The sequence below is a fragment of the Pleurodeles waltl genome, chromosome 4_1 (assembly GCF_031143425.1).
Source record: "Pleurodeles waltl isolate 20211129_DDA chromosome 4_1, aPleWal1.hap1.20221129, whole genome shotgun sequence".
Taxonomy (NCBI): Eukaryota; Metazoa; Chordata; class Amphibia; order Caudata; family Salamandridae; genus Pleurodeles; species Pleurodeles waltl.
In genome coordinates this window covers 51,726,159-51,749,664 of record NC_090442.1, presented here as the reverse complement: position 1 = coordinate 51,749,664, position 23,506 = coordinate 51,726,159, and the positions used below count along the sequence as shown (strand labels likewise).

At 41.9% G+C, this 23,506-nt stretch overlaps 1 protein-coding gene across 2 annotated transcripts in view; it reads right to left on the bottom strand.

Moving 5' to 3' along the window:
- Window positions 1-23,506, bottom strand: part of LOC138287383 (zinc finger protein 84-like) — a 303,406-nt gene that overhangs the window by 271,954 nt on the left and 7,946 nt on the right. The window lies entirely within an intron of this gene.

The window sequence follows — 23,506 nt, the reverse complement described above, 5'->3', positions numbered from 1 at the left end:
AACGTCTGAGATTACCACCGCACAGCCCCACGAAGGGACAGAGTCCCTTTCTGCACAATTTTGACACCAGCAGAAGACTGGATTTTAGCTTTTCCCTGCATGAACGAATCTATATAATTTTAGATTTTGCTTTGTCTAATGCAAGTTTATTGTATGGAGGACTGCCTTTCTTTACCCAGCCTCTAAAAGGCTGCCATAGCAGGGAGAGCACTCTGTTACTACATATCTGAATGGCCACATGTCAAGTATTAAATCCGCATGCAGAGTATGGCTTATTATGAAACGACAATTTATATGCTAAGATTTGGGGCTCACATTTACATTGGAATAAAAGCAAAGCTATAAGTCTAAAAAAGGAGGGTGTTGCTGGATGAAAGAATACCAAGCTGGCTGAAGGTGCAACACATGACACCGTCGTAGGACTCTTTCCATGGGGATAAGACTGCTTGGTTTTGGGTGGCAGCACCACTACATGTGGGTGACTGAGTCAGTCCCACACCGACAGGAAGCTGTCAGCCTGACCTTCTTGGCTAGCTAGCTAGCAGCACCTCATCCAAACTTAGGAAGTAAAGGTGATTTGTGGCAGCCTGATTTATGACACTCTGACTCCTCGGGGAAGTCGTGGTAGAACAGATCTTACCCCTTTCTCTCATTTGCACAAGTCTCATACATGAAAAGACAGACAGAGAAATGCAGGAAAGGTCTCAATGTATTTTATTGAAGCATCTGCAGTCTATGTAAAAAGGCAGGAGTTGTGATTATTAGGAAAATAAAACAAAACACAGTGATGATTGTGACCATTAGAGAAAAACATATAAACAGTCCCAGCATCCTACCGAAAACATAAATTTAAGAATTCCTACCTACACTTCTAGCATCTAAGGTGAGAGCATTGCAGTATTAGCCCTCTCTGCCCATACTAGTCTATGGAGGGAGCCCCGACTCCATAACTGGAGAAATGCAAGGTTCTGCCTGTTGGTCGTCCTACCAGTTGGCTGGAAAGACAAGGCCAAGATCAGTGAAGCTGCGATGAAGTGGCACACAGCGTAAAATGGCTTACTGGAAAGTCCCATTCTAGCCTTCTATGGATCAGATGTTATGTTATAATAACAAAACGTTTGTGTTCTGAGACCAGGCCTGATGTGATAATATGCCCACGTGTAGAAGCTTGGGTCCGTACTCTTGGACTGGTAATACTTGGTAAACCATCATTTACAGCCTTGAGCAGAGGCACAGGGTGAAATGTCCTGCAAATGAACTTACAAGAATGCTTTTTGCAGAAAGGCAGTTGATTAGAATATAAAAACATCCCTGCTAAAAGCAAGACATGCTAAAATATAACAAAAGGAATACATGAAATAAAATATGTATCTGGGTAAAAGGGCGAAGGCCGCATGCCTGAAGCTCAAATAAGTGTGCCCAGGGAAGGCGCCAAGATGAACCCACAACAACATAGGGGAAGTTGGCAGCAGTGGAACCACATCAGGTAATCTCTGAAAGACGGGAAGACTTGGGCCAGAGTCTATCATATGGCAGCATTACCATGGACAGGCTGAAAGGTCTGAGATATAATAAGTCACATGTCAAGATCACCTGTTAAAGGCCTGTAGGACTGGGTGCGAATAAGTCATCTTTGAAAGTAAGATGTCGGATTCAGTCACACTTTAAACCAGTGTCATCAAGATAAGTAGTAGTAGGCATATTCAGTCACATGTCGAGATTAGCTCTAAGGAACAGTAATATCATTTTTGCATTGAAAACAACAATATGTGAGTCAGTAGCATTTTAAGTCCCCTAATCAATATCAATGACTCAGCCTCAGTAGTGCTGCATCACGTCATGCCAATTTACTATGCAATAATTCTGAATTTGTGGGTCTCATAAGGTTATTTACTACACAGAAGGTGTTGAGAGAAATGCTGATGGCAGGTGGGTGGAATGGGGTGGGGGGAGAGACTGAGGGGTTGGGGGAACCAGTGGGTTGGACTGCTATTCCGAACACTTGCCTGTGGGAGACTGATTGCAAACATTGCTTGCATCACCTTCTTTGTGATTTTTCTATTAACTTTGTTATCCAAACTGTGATTCTAGTTTCACTTTGTCAGTTTTTCAGGCTCTGGCATTTCTCTGGAAATGTTATGTTGGCCACTATGTAGGCAGTGTGTCTAAGGTATCCTGCAAGTTGTTCTTAATTAATCCTGTGCAACTACAATTATACACATTTTCTCGTGCAGTTAGGTCCAGTTTGTGTTAAAAGATTTCTGGAATTCAGAGTACCAAAACATATTTATCTGTGCGCGCTTTTCTCATGATTAGTGAGATGAATTTTCTGACTGAACCTTTTCTTACATTTAGAACACTGATAAGGCTTTTCTCCTGTATGTGTTCTCTCATGTTGAATGAGACTGGATTTCTGACTGAAACTTTTCTGGCATTCAGAGCATTGATAAGGCTTTTGTCCAGTGTGTGTTCTTTCATGTTGAATGAGGCCGGCTTTGAGACAGAAACTTTTCCAGCACTCCGAGCACTGATATGGCTTTTGTCCAGTGTGTATTCTTTCATGCTGAATGAGATTGGCTTTGCGATTGAAGCTTTTCTGGCATTTCAAGCACTGATAAGGCTTTTCTCCAGTGTGTGTTCTCTCATGTTGAATGAGACTGGATTTGAAACTGAAACAATTCTGGCACTCCGAGCACTGATAAGGCTTTTCTCCAGTGTGTGTTCTCTCATGTTGAGTGAGATTGTATTTGAGACTGAAAGTTTTCTGGCACTCCGAGCATGGGTAAAGCTTTTCTCCAGTGTGTGTTCTTTCATGTTGAGTGAGACTGAATTTGAGACTGAAAGATTTCTGGCACTCCGGGCACTGATAAGGCTTTTCTCCCATATGTGTTCTCTCATGTAGAATGAGCTTGGATTTGTAACTGAAACTTTTCTGGCACTTAGCGCACTGATAAGGTTTTTGCCCAGTATGTGTTTTTTCATGTTGAGTGAGACTGATTTTTTGACTGAAACTTTTAATGCACTCCGAGCACTGATAAGGCTTTTGCCCAGTGTGGATTCGCTCATGGCAAGTGAGACTAGCTCTCTGGCTAAAGTTTCTCTGGCATTCTGAGCACTGATAAGGTTTTTGTCCAGTGTGGGTTCGCATATGGAGAGTAAGACTGCTTTTCTGAGTGAAGCTTTTCTGGCATTCAGAACAGTGGTAAGGTTTTTCTCCAGTGTGGATCCGCTCATGCACAGTGAGAAAGGTTTTCGTTCGGAAGCTTTGTTCACATTCAGAGCACAGATAAGGCTTTTCACCAGTGTGTATTCTCTCATGAGCAGTGAAATTGGCTTTATTACTGAAGCTTTTCAGGCATGTAGGGCACTGATAAGGTTTTTTTGCAAGGTGAATTCTCTTATGGAGAGGGACACAGACTTTATGGCTGAAGTTCATCTGGCATTCAGAGTACTGATAAGGATTTTCCCCAGTGTTGATTCTCTCATATTGAGTGAGGCTAGATTGATGACTAAAGTTGTTCTCATATTCAAGGCACTTACAAAATTTGGATCTGGGATTAATATCTTCATGTTGGTTTTTATCTTGCTTGTTCTCCATGTTATGTCACAATTTGAAACCAGTGCCAGGACAAGTTTAGGTAATGTTCACAATTTACCACTCAAATACACTGTACATACTGTTCTTAACACTTCTTTTTTTAGCTAATATGTTGTCACTGCAATAGACAGTTTAGCTAAGTCAACCTATAAATCTTCCTGGTGCATTCCTATTGCACTTTGGATGACGTTTCTCACAGGTTAAAGTCTCCATGTTATGTTCAGGTGGGTTTTCATTGGTAGAGTTATTCATTTTGTGAGTCAAGCATTTCCCACATTTATTTAGGAGTTCTGGAAAGCAGGAATAAGATGTTAGTCTAGTGTTTAGTTTTAGCAAGTACGTTTTGTATACAGGTAATGGCATGACAAGGTAACATTAAACATAATCAGTAGAAAAATAAACAGTTCTTTTAACCTTTCTTTGCCACAGGCATAGTATCGAGCAGTGTGCCTACTGTGACATGTTGTACAGTTGCTTTTGTGTGACAATCAACATTTATGATTCATTTATACCACAGCAGTGTTATGCATTTCGAAGGTTAGCCAAAGTTCTAAACTAGTTTGATAAGTAGAGATGGTGGCATAAACCTATTTATATTGGATATTGCACGGCAGTTTTATTTTCAATTTATTTTATAGTTTTAAATGTCACTCCCAATAATATTAGAATGCTCAAAATATTTGGAGTGGCGGGATTAGAACAGTATATTCAAGTATTACCATCAAGACAATCATTAAAGAAAACCTCAACAAAGTGGGATTTAAGGGCTATCTGAAAGTGAGCAGAATAGGTTGAGTTCAGATATACAGATGCAGAGAAAGACAGGCAGATGTTGCAAGAAAGAAGGTTTTAAGCCAGGGTGCTTTTAAATTTTAGTACTTTTAGAAGAGAGTATCTTTGGCTTCTGAGTCCTATTTGAGTGTCTTTACTTTGTTGAAATCCAGGAACGACCTTTTACAATGACTTTCTCTTACACTGTGTTTGTTCTCTCTTCTTGGATCAGATGACTAAAGTTGTTCCCTCACTTTCAAGTCGTTCTGACAATACTTCTGACGCTCTGAGCATAGATATGTTTCAGCCCATGGTCAACTTCTCTAGGACCTTTCATCAGATTGAATTTACAAAAAAAGTTTAACTTATTTTAATGAGCATTGCATGGACATTGAACTCCTCTGATTTGCATATACAGGGAGTGCAGAATTATTAGGCAAATGAGTATTTTGACCACATCATCCTCTTTATGCATGTTGTCTTACTCCAAGCTGTATAGGCTCGAAAGCCTACTACCAATTAAGCATATTAGGTGATGTGCATCTCTGTAATGAGAAGGGGTGTGGTCTAATGACATCAACACCCTATATCAGGTGTGCATAATTATTAGGCAACTTCCTTTCCTTTGGCAAAATGGGTCAAAAGAAGGACTTGACAGGCTCAGAAAAGTCAAAAATAGTGAGATATCTTGCAGAGGGATGCAGCACTCTTAAAATTGCAAAGCTTCTGAAGCGTGATCATCGAACAATCAAGCGTTTCATTCAAAATAGTCAACAGGGTCGCAAGAAGCGTGTGGAAAAACCAAGGCGCAAAATAACTGCCCATGAACTGAGAAAAGTCAAGTGTGCAGCTGCCACGATGCCACTTGCCACCAGTTTGGCCATATTTCAGAGCTGCAACATCACTGGAGTGCCCAAAAGCACAAGGTGTGCAATACTCAGAGACATGGCCAAGGTAATAAAGGCTGAAAGACGACCACCACTGAACAAGACACACAAGCTGAAACGTCAAGACTGGGCCAAGAAATATCTCAAGACTGATTTTTCTAAGGTTTTATGGACTGATGAAATGAGAGTGAGTCTTGATGGGCCAGATGGATGGGCCCGTGGCTGGATTGGTAAAGGGCAGAGAGCTCCAGTCCGACTCAGACGCCAGCAAGGTGGAGGTGGAGTACTGGTTTGGGCTGGTATCATCAAAGATGAGCTTGTGGGGCCTTTTCGGGTTGAGGATGGGGTCAAGCTCAACTCCCAGTCCTACTGCCAGTTCCTGGAAGACACCTTCTTCAAGCAGTGGTACAGGAAGAAGTCTGCATCCTTCAAGAAAAACATGATTTTCATGCAGGACAATGCTCCATCACACGCGTCCAAGTACTCCACAGCGTGGCTGGCAAGAAAGGGTATAAAAGAAGGAGATCTAATGACATGGCCTCCTTGTTCACCTAATCTGAACCCCATTGAGAACCTGTGGTCCATCATCAAATGTGAGATTTACAAGGAGGGAAAACAGTACACCTCTCTGAACAGTGTCTGGGAGGCTGTGGTTGCTGCTGCACGCAATGTTGATGGTGAACAGATCAAAACACTGACAGAATCCATGGATGGCAGGCTTTTGAGTGTCCTTGCAACGAAAGGTGGCTATATTGGTCACTGATTTGTTTTTGTTTTGTTTTTGAATGTCAGAAATGTATATTTGTGAATGTTGAGATGTTATATTGGTTTCACTGGTAAAAATAAATAATTGAAATGGGTATATATTAGTTTTTTGTTAAGTTGCCTAATAATTATGCACAGTAATAATCACCTGCACACACAGATATCCCCCTAACATAGCTAAAACTAAAAACAAACTAAAAACTACTTCCAAAAATATTCAGCTTTGATATTAATGAGTTTTTTGGGTTCATTGAGAACATGGTTGTTGTTCAATAATAAAATTAATCCTCAAAAATACAACTTGCCTAATAATTCTGCACTCCCTGTACTTGTAAAGAATGAAATATCCTTTGGAAGTGAAAATAATTTTGCAATTAGTGCTTACACTAGACATATATTTGGGTGTTATTTACATTTCAGAAGCCATTCAATTCTGACAACGCACACTTGTTTAATCTTTCGGTTCTCTGTACTTTGAGGCTGTATGGAGCATAAGCAAATATACAGAATTAGTAGTTTCGTCTGTCCCCAGTTGGCTGCCACGCCTATTTTCTTGAAGTCATTGCAAACTTAGAACTCCGGGTCATCTTTACTTTCTGAATACAATCATTCTTATGCGCTGAGGTTTTATTGTTTGGTACTAAGTCACTATTTTGATTTCACTGTCTATACTTTGCCACCCTGTAGAATTAAATTGAATTAGTTAATAAAAGTAAATTAGCAAAAATATATATTTACACGCTGATTCAATGCATAAAGATGTTGCTCTCAGAAGGAAAGCAGAGAAAGTGTGAGCTGTTCTGCTGGCAGCTTGTAGTGACTCTGGAAGACTGTGTGCAACAGGACAGTGAGACCGCTAGGACCAAGGCTGTAGATACAAGGCCTGGCGCCTAGGTCCTCCTGGTGTTTAAACAAGGGCAGATCACGCATTTGCCATTCCTGGGAACAGGGGCCTTCCAATACCCAGGGTACTCCTTCCTACATCTCTACGGATAATAAAACATTTAGAGAAGATGGGGGTAGAATCCAGGCCTAGGAGGAGGGAGTTACATCTGTGTGTGTGGCCTTAGCAGAGAAGTCACTGATTAAAAATGTGCATAGAGAGATAAGGTGCGAGTAGAAGGGCAGGGAGGTCAGGAAAGGGGAGAGTGAAGGGCTGAGGGGAGGGAGAGATGTGGTGAAGAAAAGAATGGTAGCAGATGGCGAAACAGCTAAGCTGTGTGCATGAGGGAACGGGAAATGAAAGTGGCAGATGTAAAGCAAGCAGTTAGAGTGGAGGAGGTAAGAAAAGGGGTAGATGGCTACAAAGGACAAGTGTTTGTAGGTAGTCAGGGCAGGGAACAGAGTGAAAGACGGTAAGGGGGAGCAGAGGAGTGAGGGACAGAAGTGATGAATGCAAGCAGAAGAGGAGACTGGTGTGCTCAGGATCACAAGTGAATGGATAGAAACCAGAGCAAGGAATGGGGGCAGATGAGGAAACATGCAAGGTGAATACAGTAGGGCCCGGAAAGAGTCAGAAGGGAAAGAAGAAAGGGGAACTCTGTCAAGAGGAAAGAAAGAGTTGTAGCAAACAGAGGAGACCAGTGAACTGAAGAGATGGTGAAGGAGAAGATGGCAGAGGGTAAAGAGGAGTGCAGGAGAAAAGATAGGGGCAAAAGAGAAAACTGAAATGGAGTTAGACTGTGGGAGAAGTAAAAAAGGAAAAGTTCTAGATGAAGATGGAGAGTGGAGGCCTTGGGTAGATTGACCCAAGAGGTGGAGAAGAAAGCAAAGAATGAAAGAAGAGTAGAGAGATTGTAGAAGCCCTTTGTTAAAGTGGGTAAAGTTCAGGCTCTTTTTTTATACCCATTTTTGGAAAGATGGAGCCGTCAGTATTTCAAAAGCAGTTTTATCAATGAGGGAAGCAGTAAGCAGATACAAGTCTCCAAAACCCAGCAGCTGATCCACCGGTTTACGTTTTGATCCCCAGGAACCCATTATATTCTAGAACGTACACCCATCATCATGCAGAACAAGAAATAACTCAAACTTTAGTAGAGTAATACAGTTACTAAGAGTATTTTATTATTTCATACTACGTCAGTCCGCAGTTGCCTCTTGCCATTCATTGAACAATGCAAGCAGTTCATTCCTTAAGTCAGCAGAGGTATCTCACCAAAAGCACTTGACAAGAACCGCATATTTGTGTTTGTGCTTGCCACCTCAAACTTCCTGTATATGTTCTAGACCCTTGCACTTATTCATGCAATGAATCTGCATTTCACAATAATGAATACATTGAATTGTAAAAAAAGGTTTTGTGTTACAACCTCACAAAGTATTTGTAATCTTTACATTTTAACACCTCCTCAAACGTGTGACTGAGTGAGTTATGTGGCAAGGAGTATTTGTTTCTGGGAGTGTGACCCAACTAATGAAAACCTGAGAAGGCTCGGGCTGCGAGGGTAGGGGGTTGTATTGCATTCCAGTTTTTAAGAATGCTGCAGTACAATCTCTGTGTGTGTATGTTGTGGATGGAGGTGTGGTGTAGTAATCCCAGGTCATAGCAGCAACGTGGCTTTGTATTTTTTGGGTATCATCTTCGGTCACAGCCTCATAGACAAGAGCACTTTGAATTCTTGGGCTTGGCTGCCATGGCTTCCCTCCTCTGGTGCAGGTCAGGACTTCCCTGTGTAGCCAGTCCCTGGTAGATCAGATTGCAGGATCCTAATAGGTAGCAAAGAAGTTTCTAACATCTTCTTCTGTGTTTGCTGAATGTTAGTGCTGGGGCTTAAAAGGATTTTAAATAATTGAATACAATGAGCATAACATCCAACTTTAATAAGCTAACATTTATTAGTAAAAGACCTGGGCCTGATTTAGAGTTTGCCAAATGCCCCCACCCCGCCATCCCTGCCCCTGCCCCCCTTGGCTCCAATTGTAGAAACCTTAGATCTGGGTCTCGACGGTGTAGGAGGCCGACGATTTATGTACCTCATACTGACTGCCCTAGTGTCTGATGCACTTTACTTTCTGCCTTTCACTAGCAGTGAAAACCTGGCTGTAGCAGACAGAAAAAAGAAAGAAGACCCCCACATATTGGAATAAAAAACACAGGGTGGGGACATTTGTGTTTTGTTTTTCTGTAACAAACTCCCACTTTGGGAGCACAAATGTTTGCCACAGGACGCCTAAAACAGTGTGTACAAAACGTACAGTGTCTTCAGAAGAACTGCTGAGACTGCTGTTCCTCTGAAGATACAGGGATCACCACTGGGCTGGCAGAGATTTCTAAGAATAGCTGGTGGAGTCTTATGACGGTGGTGGATGTAATACCCTCCCCGACACTAATGGATGCGGAAAAACCTGCCAAGCTCTTACACAGGCAGTTATTGCTTTTGAGGTGCCACTAATATTTTCCAGGATGAGCCTGTCAAAAATTGGAAGGTTACTGTCTCTACATAAGCACTTCAGGAGTGTTATGGATGAAGTTTTCTGACCATCATTTTGCACATAACTATTTTATTTTAGAAATGTGTCTCACTACATGGACACACCTTGCTTTTTCTACCCACAGTGAAGTGTCACTCACAGTATCACCCACAAGGCTCTAAATTTGAAATGTCATACATAAATACACTGCAAACATGGGCATGTGGCACAGAGGCAACTTAATGTCAAGGCAGTGATGCAATCTCTCAGCACAAGGCAAACTATTTCTCACTTAATTTGAGCATTTAATTTCTTTGCTGCCGTGTAATCACTGCCTAATGGCAGGGTGGGTTGGTTGACTTGTTGCGACAGCTGTGTAGACCAGGTTCCATTTTATTTCTCTACAATTAAGTCTCTCTCTGTGCTGTCTGTCTAGTGTCTCTTATACATCTGTGCCCATTCTCTGGCTATGACTTTTCTGTTCCTGCTCCTCTTGTCTTTCTGTGCACTTTCGGTCTGTGGTCTGACTGTTATGCTTTGCTCCATCTATCTCCAATGTCATGTTGTTTTTGTCTCTGCTCTTCACGTCTGCCGTCGTGAGCCTCTGCATTCTCTACCATTTTGTCTTTCGGTGCTCCTTTTCTGATTCTAAGCCATTTCATTTAATCTGTGCCCCTTCTCTCATTCTCATCTCTCTCAGGGTTTTATGCTTTTTTGTCTTTGAGCTCTCTGTATTCATTCTGTTTGCTGTCTCTTCAAATTACAAGTGCCCATTCAATTTCTGTGTTTTCCAGTTTCTTGTTTCCATTTCTTACTCTGCCTCTTCTTTCTCTCTCTACTCTGTACCACTTTTATTGCCCATTTTCGGTGTCCCTTCAGAAGCGATTGTGAGACAAAGAAAAGGCCCCTTTTTCTCTTCGTACCATTTCTTCCTATATCTACCCCTTCTTTTTCCAGTGCCTATGATTATGCGCATGACATCTGTGTAGAGTTAAAGCTGACAAAGGCAGTGGAATACAGGGCCAGAGGCAGAGGGACAGTCAGTGAGTGACTTTGAGAGGGGGTGGGTAAGGGAGCTGTGTTTTGGGTGTTGAAGTGGATAGTAACTGCATTGTCATGTAATGTTCTTTAAAGCGGTGCACCTTCAGTTTTTTCCCAAAATTGGTTCAGAGTTCCGGAAGACCTGGTGGAGATAAGGATGTTGTTCCTGCGTGTATAGATGGATAAGGATTGTTTATTTTGTTTTTTTGCATTCTTTTGCACCCAGCCTGATGGTTTCTTGGCTGAGTATGTGCTGAGAACCACTGGAGATGGCGAACGTTTCAACCAGCTACCCAGGTGTTTTCTTTCCTTCTTTGGCTTTGCTGGTTGTGATGACTTTAAATGATACAACTGGATTTGTAAAGGGAGCCCGTGGATTTCGATCAAGTTGAGGGTGATGAAGTAACATTGCTTTAGGCCCTTGGTAGGACTTGCTGCTGTGTGTAGGATACCCTTAAGCGGGGCTACCATCGAGTATGTGAGGCAGTGATGGAGAGCACTGCAGAGTGCACAACCACCAACGAGATGCACAAATATGACGGCTACAGATGTTCTGAAGTTGCTGTTGGGGGGTGAGGGGGGAGCTTTCCATAGTAGAGGGAGCTAGTACCAAGCTGTCTTTGCCTTCTTCGCAGTGTGCTCCTTGAGGGTGAGGTTGGTGTCCAGGGTGAATCTAAGTGACTTGACATTCAGCCAAAGTTGGGGTTTACATCCATTTCCGGTTCATGTCTCTTGATACAATTAATTCATCATGTTCCTCCCTCAGGCTCTCGTCAGGACCCTCCTCTACCTTACTAGATAAGGTGCAGGCAATGCTTGAGGTGTAGATGGCTGGAGTGGAGGAGACTTTCAAGTAGCGTTGAGTATCACTGGCATATTGGTGAATCTTGATGTTGTTATAAGTAAATAGAGCCCTAAGATGCTCCATGTCGAGGTTGACGATTATTGGGGACAAATGCGGTTGAGCTTCATGTAGGTGCTGGATAGGATGGACATCCAGATTCAACCCCTCAAGACTGCACTCCTGCCCCTTTGACTTCCTCTGGTGCCCTCCCTTTCTTTCTACCTGCCGTTCTTGTCTCCTGTGACCATTATATTCTTTCTCTTCTTCTTTCATTCCACCCTATTGTTCCCACTTCTTCTCCTCAATATTAACCTTGTGCAGCTCTCTTCCTTCTGTCATATCATCTGCCACTCCTTTGCCTTCATTCTACCAATCATTGCTCCTCTTTTAACTCTACCTATCTCTAGCCTTCCCCTCTACCCCTTCGGACCCTTTATAGCCCTTGTAGATGACCTCAACTCTGTGACCCCACAGCTTCTCTGTGCCCTAAACAGCCCAGTGAGCAAAAGACAAAGAAGGGTGTAAGAACACAGAGTTTGTGCTGTGTATTTTCTTGACATTTTAAAAGTGTTTTTCCCCTACCCAGGACTGCTTAGATTTACCTCTTGGTTTCTGTGAATTTTGTACTTTAAAAGTGCTGTTTTGTTCTACCTATGACTGTTTTAATTTCTCTCCATTTCCCCCATATTGTACTAAGCTCTCCCCTACAAGGTAAAAAAAGCAACTTACACCTCAGTGGCTAACCAGAGTGTGTTTAAAAGACTGCTTAGTCTGCTTTATGATTTAAACTGTGTTTGGAAAGTGTATGTAGCACTTGTTTTGGGCTTGAAAAAGTGATTTGTTTAAGTGTGCAAATTAGTGGCTCCAAAATTGGGCCTTACCTGCGGGCCTAAGGACAGAAATGCTGCCCTTTTTTGCCATTCGCCAGCAACCACCTTAAGCCATCCACCAACATAGTAACACTCTCTCAGCAAATGCACACTACTCACGTACCACTAACAAACCTTATGCACATTACGTCTCAAAAAAAAAAAAAAAACACAAACCACACCTGTACACCCTTTTACCCCAACAATGACACGAACGCACCTTCATTGTCGCACAACTCTGTCCTATACCACTAACAAATCCACATATCACCAACTCAAAGCCACATTATACATAACTTTAATGGATCTAAACACATGCTTCATATTCATAGAAAACCCCAGCTCTATCATCTACGTCCTTCTAACACCCCCCATCACCACCAATCACATACTCAGACATCCATCATAACATCCACCAACAGCCTTCTCCTCTTTTTACCAAAACTACACAACCAAACAACCTTTATACTAGTCTCCACCGCACATTACCTCTTCCAGTGATCAAATATAACACAAACACTCATAACTCTTGGCCAACCCCTCTTACACACCACATGCACTCTTCTCCAAAAGACATCACCACCGCTTTAAAATTCACATTCTACTCACCAACCGTTTCTTTACATACAAATCCTTCTCATTAAACCGCTACACCAATACCCCCTCTTACTACTCCATAAAACAACACATAACACACACACCATCACATCAAAATCTCTCACACACACACACACTTTCATAATACTTCCTGCCACAAATTAGAAGCATATACCCACTCCAATCCTTATGACTACTGAAATAACAGACATCCTAAACCATCTATTCTCCCAAGTTGTCTATCTTTGCCTACACCAAACACAAATACACCAACACAACTCTCATTCACCTGCCTCATATCCATTGCACAATTTGTTCCACCACTAACCCTAATCCATACACTTTCCACCCTAAACAGATGCATTCAAAATAATAAACACGCCACTCTTCACAACCTTGCATCTCCATGTCTATAATTCAACAAGGCTACTATAAAAAACACAACACAACTTATCATATCACTCTTAACTACTATCTCCACCACCGACACACGCAGGCCAAACAAACTGCCTTCTAAGCCTGCTGGCGAGGAATATGATATAGGAAAACACCACCATTGTGACCCTCATACAGTTAATACTAGAAGTAATGACACACCTGCTACAAGTTCAAAATAAACTGCTCACTCTTCTAGAAAACAAAGTCACACCACCACCAAAAGACAATCTCTAAAATGCCTACTAATAAATGCTTAATCATTTTCAAAACACAAGCACCACATCACTGACACACAACCTGACTTACTCTTCATAACTGAATCAGGGTTGAGAGATGACATGGCTCGAGTGTTGCATAAAGCCATTACTCCAGGCTATCAAACTATCACTCAAAATCATGAGAGTAAAAGAGAAGGTAGACTAGTTGTTATATTCAAGCAAACAATAAATCTCACCGAAACTGATGACATTTCCATACAGGGTTGTAAGGCCCTCATCACCAGATGCAACCCTACACCAGCTTCGTCCTGTAACTTCCTTCTCCTTTACAGACCACCAACTAGCAAAGCAACTTTTACAGACACATTACTAGACACAGTTTCAAAACAATACGTACCAACCTATGCATTCATGGAGAGCTAAACATTTAGTTTGATAAACCCAATATGCCCCATCCAAATACTATCATCACTGGCCTAGTCACACTGAACCTACATCGGATCACACACAAACTCACACACATTGCCCGACACATCCTGGATGCCATTTGCGCAAATTCAGAACTAGTCATCTTTCAAAGAATTACTCCACCATTTAGTTTTCTAACAGAAAACACCACAAATCAACCCCATCAAGACCACCTTACATGCATCCACCTATCAACCATGGAACAAACTCAATTTTGAATGCGTAGAAACACAACTAACAGCCCACACAGATCTAGACACAATACATTCCACGCCAAAATGTTATGAGTGCTTACAGGAAGCTTTTGATTTCATAATACCACTAACAACAACAAAAAAGGACAAATGAAAACAAGCACCTTGGAGAAACACAGAACTGAAAAAGATAAAACAACAAATCAGAAGGCTGCAACAAACCTGGCTAGAAACAAACAGCAAATAAGAAAAACACCTACGCAAACATAACAAAATATATAAATCAACAAACAAAAAAGCTAAAAAAAAGGTACTAGTTAGACAGAATTTAAAATGCTGAATGTGCAAATAAAGAATTTTATAAAATTCTCACTGAATTCTGTAAACCTATATGTATGGAACAAACTCATCCTACTACTCAAGAATTCACAGACAAACTAGCAAATCATTACACAACCCATTACTCCCATTAAAATCAAAGGAAAACCACCAGCACCAACCCAATTCCAAAACTCCCCTTGAGCAGCAAGCCAACCCAGCCTCTGCACTCTTTGAAACAAACATTACTAAGTGAATTCTCTGATCCGGTCAAAGCAAGCAGGCCTTCCGGCTGCCCTTCTGACCTTGTCCACCACACAGTTTTAGGAGCATTCTTTTATCTACCTCTGCTGCCACACCAGTAGGAAGAATCATTAATAATTATTTAACTATGGGAATCCTTACTGAAGACCTTAAAAAGGCATACAGACACCCATTTCTAAAGAAAACAAGCCTGGGCAAACTGATAAAAAGAGCAGCATTCGCCCCGATTTCACAATTCATTGAAGATAACTCTATACTCTCAGACTATCAAACTGAACTCCACCCAGAGTCAGGCACATAATCAGCCCTTACCACCATCTGGGATGACCTTAGAAATACAGTATACAGCAATGGAGTTGCTGCACTACTTGTCTTGGACCTCTCAGCTGCCTTTGACACCGTTGGCCATGATACCCTATTACAAAGACTCTATAAAGCAGGTACAGACAGGGCTGCTCTCGACTGAATCACATCCTACCTTCAAAACACAACAAATACCACCCATACTTCCCTTTTCTCATTCAAACCATACTTCACAAAAGCAAGGGGTCCTTCAAGGGTTAATCAACTCTCTCATGCTTTTCAACACCTACATGAAGTCATTACTGGCAATAATCAATGAATTTCAGCTCACACCCTACAACTATGCAGGTGACAAACAAATACTCCTTAAACTGGAAAGCCCCAAACACACTGGAAACTCAAAAATCTTCAGTTGCCTCAGAGCTGTTGATCAGTGGGTGACATGGAGCCATTTCAAACTGAATGCTTCTAAAATGGAAATAAGTACATGTGGCCACTGAAAAAATGACGATCCATTCTGCGCCTGGCAATCTGCGACCACCTCCTGAAGTATCTAAGGAAGTAAGAAACCTTGGAACTACCATGGACTCCAAGTTAACAATCAATGCCCAAGTGGACAAAATACCAAGATCAAGCTTCATCACCATGAAAACTCTGCAATGCACCTTCCTCCACGTGGGATTTCCACACAAGGTCCAAACTACTATCTGTCTTGTACTGTCTAAACTGGATTACGCCAATGGACTTTATCATAGATCATCTCTATCTACTATGAAAAGACCACAACAGATTCAGAGCTCTGCTGCCAGACTATGACTACATGTAAAGCCACATGCCCACATCTCCCTGGCCTTGACGGCCCTAGATTGGTTACTGGTTGCCAGAAGATCCACCTTCAAGCTCCTTTGTATCACCTACAAAGCAGTACATGGAACAGAGCTGCTTTTCATCAAGAATAAAATCATGAAAAACATTCAAAAAAGGAAACTCCACTCAAGATTGGCAACTCGCCTCAAAACCCACCAAACAAGAAAAAGACAATTGGTGGTACATCTGTGTGTGTGTGTGTGTCTGTGTGTCAGCCGCCACTAAGTAGTTATAATTAGGACCATGTTTCCATAGAAAAAGCGTTTTTGACTTACAATATATCTTTGGCACCAGATGAAGTATTTTGAATAAAGTTTCCAAAAAAAGTGGCCCTGTGATTCTTGTTGTGCATGCAAACTTTCCGGGTGATCCATCAAGTCGGGCTGAGAAAAAAGGGGGTGGGGGATAAACAAATGTGCATTTCCAAAGTTAATTGCCATAGGACCTTTATACACGACTACAGCCCAAACCACTGGATGGAATTACACCAAATTTGGCAGAAAGCTAGCTTTCAGTAAGCAGATCATGCTGAATATGAAGAGCTCATGCACCGAACTGCAGAGCTCCAATAGGCTGGCAACACTTCAAACCAGAAAGTTTTGGCAGCCATCTTGGGACATGGCTTAAGCTGAGTATCACAAAAAATAAAAAAGGGTCAAAGGGCCAGGGAAGAAACAGCTCTGGTGTAGAGGTGTAGGGGTCTCAGAGGAACTCCCTGAGGGCTAAAAAAAAACTTTAAAAAAAAAAGTTTTGCAGCAAATTTGTGATGACTTTTTTTATAAGCCAACTGGTGGGCCAGGTCCTGGGGGCACTGCTATTTTAAAGGGGGACCGCTACCTCCCCAGGGCTATATACAAATTCAGAGCCCCGGGGACCACCATCTCCCGAGGGCACAAACAGTAAACTAATGTGGGGGGGCTGTCTCTCGCAAGCAGCCTGGGAACCACCACCTCCCTGGGGCACATAAAAAAAGTGAATCAGTTATGAACCCCTGCAGCCCCAGGGACCACCATCTCCCCATGGCTATGTACGTTGGAGGGGAGCTGTATGCTCCCCCCCTCAAGGAGCCACAGATGGCCCTGGGGACCACCACCCACCAGGGCCGGCTCCTGCAATGTCCAGGAGTGCCCACCCCTGGGGCATAGCTGATTGCTGTGGCTTGACAGCTGCCGCCAAGTTATAGCAAACACTCTGCTCGCAGTGAGGATGAGGTTTCAAACAGCAAACATGCAGGCAGGGAGCCAGAGGAAACTGCTCTCTCTGACAGCAAGGCTGGCTCTAGCAGGAGGCAGGGATGCAGCAGGGACCGTGGGGGCCTTCAGGCTACCGCTACGGTCCCCAGCATTGTGACTGGCTTCTCTGAGGGGCACCCAGGTCACATGGCTGAGCCCCTGGGGTTGAGGTTCCAGGGGCCAAGATCAGACTGGGGAGGGGGTGGGGTTGTGTGGGGTTCAGTTGTTATAGGGGTTGCCATGGCCAAAGGCTGTGCACAGAGCGGTGTTGGATTGTTGTTGGGGTTGGCTGTAGGGTCTGGGCGGAGACCAGGCTCTGCCTCCGACTGCCGCTGTGCAAGGCCAAAGGCCATGTGAAGTGGTGGTTGGATTAATGTATAGTAATGAAAAGTACTTTACGCTAAGAAAAACTGAAATTCCCTGAAAAAAGCAAAAGGTCACAGGGATGTTATAGATAGGAAATAGAATTAAAAAGACCTTAGAAATTCACTGAAAAAACACAAAGGTTAAAGGGGCGTTACAGTTAGGAACTGAATTTACTCATGCAAAACCATAGAAAATCACCTGTTATGGTTACCTCAAGTAACTATAACTCTCGCCCTAAGGTAACTAACTATAACACATGCCCCGCTATGCACTGTTTTTTCTTCAATAATTTGACTGCTAATGTTTCATTTAAATTTTTAATAGGTTGTCATGAGTGCTGTGATATCTGAGGTAATTAGCAGTGCAGGACAATTCCTGACTATAATGTCCGTGTAATCTTTGTTTTTCTCAGTGAATATATATGTATAAATAAATGTAGGTTTGTGTTTTTGTTTATTTCTTTGTACAAAGATGTATGCTAACTTTTTTCCCCTAAAATATATACACATTCTTTAGGCATGCTTAAGAAGTATTATTACTTAAATACTTATATTGTCTTGACGGACCAAAGTACATATCTGCTAGTAGGAAGGAGACAGCTGAGTAACATTGTGCAATATAATTGTCTTTTAGGGAATCCCCCTGAAGAGATGGAAAAGGAACATCATTTGAACTTTCAGTCTGGGTATGACCACAACCCTTTGGAATGGGGTGAATATCAATACCCGAGGGTGGAGCATGCAAGGACGACAACAGTGTACTTTCTTCCCAAGATCGATAAGAATGTTACATCTCCACCAAGGAGACCCATTGAGAGTTTGATTGGGCCCCTGTTAGAGAATAGCTCATGGTATGTGGATTTGTTCCTACAGAAACATGTTATCAATCTGCCCTCATACTTAAAGGATTCTACAGATTTTCTAAATAAATTGGGTGGCATCCCTTGGAAGCGGGAGTATATAATGGTCAGGCTTGACGTAACATCATTATACACATTTATTGACTAAGATAAAAGCAATCAGGCATGTGAATACTTCTTACGGGGTAGTCCTAAAGAATTTCTAGAGCATACCCAAATGTTATTACAAATGTTGAGTTACTGACTCACCCACATTTTAATTTTTAATACGGAATACTATCTGCAAAAGCAAGACATGGCAATGGGCACCTCCTTTACCCCACCTACAAGCTTGTTCATGGGGTGGTAGGAGAAGGAGGAGGTCTGGGCCAAGGAGAATGAAGAATTTGTCCAGTAAGTAGCATTTTGGAAACGGGTTATAGATGACTTATTCATCTTATTGAAAGGAGATGAAATTGAATAGTGCTCCTTTATAGAAAAACTTAACAATAATGAATTGAATCAGCAGTTTACAAGCACATACAGCAGAAATCACTGTGATTCTCTGGATGTGGGGACAGATGTGATCAATAATCAATTAATGATGAAGGTACATAGGAAACCAACTGCCAACAGTTCATTACTACATGCCAATAGTTGTCACCTGGGAGCCCTAAAATGGAGCATCCCCTATAGCCAAATGTTGAGGGCTAGGAGGATATGTTTGACGGATGAGGAGTTTGATAAAGAGGTGTGCAAAATGGTGAAAAATTCACTGAGAGCGGCTACCCTAGGAATGTCTTGGAGGATGCGAAAAATCAGTGGAAAATCAAGAGAGCAATTATTATAGTCATAGAATAACCGCTCAGATGAAAATTACAGCAAGGTGAAGAGGTTGTTCCTTGAAATTAATATGGCCCAATCCAGTACTGCAAAGATACTGCAAAACAACTGGCATGTATTGAAAAAGGGTTAAAACTTGAAAGAAGCTGAACACGGCACCACAGATAACCTTTAAGAAAGCTAAATTGTTGGAAGACACATAGGGCCATATGTACGAACACATTTCCCCATAGACACAGAATGGGCAAAACTGTTTGGTACATCTGGCCCATACTGATGTCCAGCCATTTTGACCTTGGCAAAGGAGAGAAGAATTTGCCTAGCTAAAAATTCCAGTGGCTTTGTGAAATGCAGTTCCTGCAAAGCATGGGTTCGAATTGCAAGAGTTACCAAACATTTGACGGACAAATTATTACAATTAATAACGGTCACTGTAGGAGGCTGACCTGGCTTATAGGGGGTACCTTGTGGTACTTACACCCTGTGCCAGGTCCAGTTATCCCTTATTAGTAGAATAGAGGTGTTTCTAGCAGCTTAGGCTGATAGAAGGTAGCTATTGCAAAGCGGCTTAGGCTGAACTAGGAGACATGCAAAGCTCCTACGATACCACTTATATCATATAGTACAATGTCATAAGAAAAAACAATACTCAGAGTTACTAAAAACAAAGGTACTTTATTTTAGTGACAATATGCCAAAAGTATCTCAGAGAATACCCTCACTTAGGAGGTAAGTAATATACACAGGTTATATGTACACAAACCCAAAACAGGTAAGTAACTGTAAGAAAAGTAGTGCAAACAATGTAGAATCACAATAGGATGCAATAGGTAGACATAGGTCTAGGGGCAACACAAATCATATACTCCTAAAGTGGAATGCGAATCACGAATGGACCCCAGACCTATGGGAGATTGTAGAGGGTCGCTGGGACTGTGAGAAAACAGTAAGGGTGTCCAAAATACCCCACCCCAAGACCCTAGAAAGTAGGAGTAAAGTTACCCTACTACCCCAGAAAGACACAATAGTCGTGATAGGGGGATTCTGCAAGAACCACAAGCACCAGCAAAACACTGAAGACGGATTCCTGGACCTGAGGACATGAAAATGAAGGGGACCAAGTCCAAGAGTCGCTAGTGCCAGGGTGCCCACACACTAAGTAACTTGGCACCTAACCTTCACCAAGTGAGGGTTAGACATATAGGTGACTTATAAGTTACTTATGTGCAGTGAAAATGGCTGTCAGGCTGCAGTGGCAGTCCTGTGTAAGAATTGTCTGAGCTCCCTATGGGTGGCAAAAGAAACGCTGCAACCCATAGGGATCTCCTGTAACCATATACAAGGGGATTAAATGGGTGTACCAGTGTGCCAATGAGAATTGGTAAAATTAGTCACTAGCCTGCAGTGACAATTTTAGAAAACAGAGAGAGCATAAACACTGAGATTCTGGTTAGCAGAGCCTCAGTGATACAGTTAGGCACCACACAGGGAACACATACAGGCCACAAATCTAGGAGCACTGGGATCCTGGCTAGCAGGATCCCAGTGACACATATCAAACACACTGACAACATAGGGTTTTCACTATGAGTACTGGGCCCTGGCTAGCAGGATCCCAGTGAGACAGTAAAAACACCCTGACATATACTCACAAACAGACCAAAAGTGGGGGTAACAAGGCTAGAAAGAGGCTACTTTCCTACAGTCACTTGTAACTCCAACCATGTTATATATGTATTGAAATGTGGATATGATAAATTCCATGAGGGGAGTACCATTAACAAACTAAAAATCAGAATCCTCCAACGTATGCGGACGATCACAATTGGTGATAAGGGCTACTCTATGGCATGCCATTGTAAACAGTACCATGTTTGATCCCTTGCAGCATTTAGATCCTATGGAATTAAACATATTAGGGCCCACCCGAGAAAAGGGAACAGAGACAGAAAGGATTGCGGAGAGAGGAATTATGACCAATAATGACATTAGGTAGGGAGACTCCCTGGGGCCATAACACAGATGCCGAGTTACATGTTAATCTAAATTCAGACAATGTCTGGAATTACATCTTGTTTGAATTCTTGAGGTATATCGGATGTAACTGTGTTTTTATTGAGAGTATATGATGATATCGCATGCTCTTGTCACATGATGCAATTATATATGGCATTTATCTCACGATTGTTTAAAAAAAAAAAGAAGTCCACTGACATCGTGACACATTTATGGATTTGCACTTTCTATATAGCCAATATGCTCCACAAAGGGCTCCTATATGCTTTTGTTTACATATATGCATTATGCACTTTAGGGGAGGAGAGTCGTTCACAGATACTAGGATGAGGACATATGTGATCTCAGGCATGTGAACCCAGACATGTATATGCACCAGTAGCTTTTAATAAGTGATCTCAGCATAGTCCTTGAGACATGCATGTGTAATCAGTAGTATTGCAATTAGAGATGTATTTGTATAACACCTCTCAATATGGGATCAAGGGGTAGCTCTAGAGATATGGTTGTACATATGCCCAACATATCATGTATTGTATATCAATGTACTGTAGGGTGTTCATTTGCACCTCTGAATAAGGATGGCCTTAGAAACATCTCTGTTTACTTATGTGCAATTTACACTGGGAATCAGAAGTACTGTATGCATTAGCACTTTAGAATGAAATATGGTTGAGACATGGGTGTTTACACATGTATGCTTATCACACATATGTTGCACTTTATATTAATGTACTGTTTGAGATGCATTTGCACTTTTAAGGATAAACTTAGAAATAGGTTATTTACATAGGTGCATTATGCACTTTAGGTATATTAGGCACTTCAAGACAAGAGACCTTACATAAGCTATGTATCACAATAGGAGGAGAGTGAAGTGTAAATGCATGAAGTGATGCATCAATTTGTGGTTTATGTGCATGAATTAAGAGTTATACTTGAGCCATAAGTTACCACATCACGAAAATGAATGACAAACTTATCTGTCAGGGGGTTGCGAGTCTAGCATTGGAGGGTCGGTGAAGTTGAGAAAGGCCTTATCAATACTGTAATATGTGTTATGTCTGAGCAGTGGACTAACCAGGTTAAGAAAATGGATGCCGTATTAACCTGAAATCCCAGTAAAAGGTTGTAGGTCTAGTGCTTGAGGGCCAAAAAGGTTGAGAAAGGACTAAATGACAAATGATGTCCACTGTAATTGTTTGTGAGGCCCAGTTAAAGACATGTAGCTAAAACGCATTGGCCGTTTCATTTGTAATTGCCGTTTACACTTTTCGGAACTGTGGCATTTATCTAATAAATTTATGATCAGCCTGCCTTCTCTGCTGTGGATGAATCAGCAAGCATTTCACTACTGAAATACTGAGGAAAAGATAAAAATAATGTTATGAGAAGTACACAAATAAACTTCATATACTGCAACACTTAAAAGTCTGTATTTAAACAATACAACTTTAAATCTCAATTTATAATCTCCCTTCCACATATATTCCCTTCCTATGCAACCATGTATCTATATAGTTATTACTTTAGTCCCACTGTAGAAGAGAAAAAAATAAGTTAAAAAATTAACTCTCTCCAGTGCACTACTGTCTCACACTATACCTCTATCCCAACTCTCTGACTCGTCCCAAACCTCATTCTACTACTATGTTCTCCAAAATAACCCTTTCTAGACTCTTTAGTCTTCTACCCCTCCTGGTTCACCCCAAACCTCAGTTTACTAAAACGATCTCCCAAACAACCCTACTAAATTCAGTAGTGGCAGGGGAATTCTTGTCAGGGGGCAAGGGCTTTATACCATTACCACTGTGGGGAGATTGCATAACAATAGCCACAGAGGCTACCCTGAGATTGGATGAGCCATTCCACCTTAAGCTTTAATTTGGTCCAACTGCAGCATAGGGTACTTCTCCGTCTCCTCTGTCACTTGTTGGCTGATATAGTAAGAACTGTCTCCATAATGTACCTCCCTGAGCCACACGGGTTGAAACGCTGACACCAACATACTACAAGGCTTGATTTAATTCAATTACGAGTGGCTGAAACATTGCGTTGACTGTTTGCCATCTGAACATTTAGTCCGTATGAGGTGGTAACAAGCCCTTTTCTGTTGGTCGGATGTTTCTATTACATCACGTTGCCTCAAGGAGCCCTGCATCGTTACAACTCCGCTGCAGGAACGCCCTTATTGTATGCATTGTGTTCTGCTGTTTCTAAGGAACTAGACCTTTCTCAAATGTGTAAAAACTTAGGGCCTGATTTAGATTTCATCGGGCCGGTTACTCTGTCACAACAGTGTCGGATATCCCGTCCGCTTAATATACACCCCATTACTTCCTGCAGGATTTACATTTC